Below are 1,938 nucleotides of genomic sequence, written 5' to 3'. Positions count from 1 at the left end.
CGACGACAACAACAAATATGGCGCACGACGGACCACCTCCTGCGCGCTCCCTGCTGCGACTGCCTGCTGACGACGCGTCAGATGGCGCGGCGCGCGTCGCTCCGGAGCGCCCCACCACCCACCACATCGGCCCGGATCGGCCGGCCTCGGCCGTCTCCGAGTCGGCGCCAATCTATGACTATGTTTACACGGCACCCTAAAGCCCGTATCAGACTACGGATTGGGATTGGGATTAGATTGAAATTTAACCAATCGCAGTAAAGTTTACTAATCTCAAGTTCAGTAACTTTTACTCTGATTGGTCAAATTTCAGTCTTATCCCAATCTCAATCCGTAGTCTGATACGGGCTTTAATCGGGTTTAAAAACATCCGCAGTTAAGGAGCTGGGGCTCGATTCTTGAATTTGTTCGAAGGAGAAACGTATGCGAAATTTCTGCTCTTACAGAAAAGTTGCAAGTTGATTGGCTGTTCGCGTGGCTTCAACCAATCGACTTTCAACTTTTCTGTCAGAGCAGAATGTTCGTATACGTTTCTTCTTCGAATGATTTCGAGAATCGGGCCCCTTGCCAATCACAGTCATTCCATTCTTCTGAGGAATAGTTGTGATTGGCCGGTTTTATAACTACAGATGTTATTAAACCCGATTAATGGCCACGTGTAAACGTAGTCTATGTCCGTTTCGAAGCGCGCGAAACCTTCGGAATGAATTCCCAGTTAGAGTCGCTTGGTTATTTCCTCAACATTCTACCTATGTTTCCTGGATCTTTTATTATGTTGCTACCTTTTCTTTTCTCTCGTTCGAGAATCCCGGGCAAATTATCGTGACTGTTTATTAATAGTCGCCGATTGGTGAGGTCTGTCCAGACAAACTTGCACAGGTGCATAAGCGTATGCATAAGGAGAAGGATTGGTCTGTTTCCTTATGCGTGCATTTATGGCCCATCGGATTCCTTGTGCATACGTTTATAGAGCCATAATTGTGTTCGTTCCATCTGCATCTTTCGCATCGGAAGAAAAACGAGATGGACGGCGCGCGGAGAGCGAAGGTCCGTTCGAGTCGCATGCTCCAACCATAGACATCTATAAACGGAGCATTAGCTACAACTCTGGACAAGAGGGGTTCTGATATTCGGGGCGCGGGAGGCACTCATCTGACATCGACTCTTTCCGTTGAGATTCGGTAATATTCGGTTCATATTTCCAATACGTGTGCACACGTATTGGAAATATGAACCGAATATTACCGAATCTCACCGGAAAGAGTCGATGTCAGATGAATGATCCCCTTGCCGCGATTATCAGTTACCCCTCGTACAAAGGCTCCGTCTATAGATGTCTATGGCTCCAACCACAGACTTCTACCAGAGAGAAACCTAAGAGCGGCCACGCCGGTGTTTTACTTGAGGCTTGTTTTCTATTGCTGCACTGGTGAACTAGTGCAGTAAGCTAGAATGAGAAAAAATATACTTGTCCTACTCTAACTTATTGCACTAGTTCACCAGTGCAGCAACAGAAAACAAGCCTAGATACCGATTCGGGAGATTGCTTTGCGCGTCCTTACGCCCATTTTTACTTTTGGAACTATTTCATCGCGCATTTTCTGACTCTGCCGATAAAATTTTCACTTGGTGCATGTCTGTGCTATGCATTCTGTCATCTAATTTATAAAATTTACATTGGCTACATGAGAAAAGTTGATGTAAATATCGTGCAGATAATTTATGTTATATAATTTTCAATTTCACAGCACAATCCTGAAAAGTAGGCGTAGCATGGACACGCACAAAGTGGTGACTTTATCGGCAGTGTCAGGAAATGCGTAGCAAAATAGTTCCAAAAGTAATGCCCATTCTACACCTAGGGATGATCCTACTTGTGGCTCATCCGATACTCGCTTCTATACCTAAAGCTAATCCTACTTAGGGTGCGATTACATG

This window comes from Vollenhovia emeryi, unplaced genomic scaffold (assembly GCF_000949405.1).
Source record: "Vollenhovia emeryi isolate VEMERY1.0 unplaced genomic scaffold, V.emery_V1.0 DF939131.1, whole genome shotgun sequence".
In the NCBI taxonomy this organism is placed as follows: Eukaryota; Metazoa; Arthropoda; class Insecta; order Hymenoptera; family Formicidae; genus Vollenhovia; species Vollenhovia emeryi.
This window is presented reverse-complemented; position numbering follows the sequence as displayed.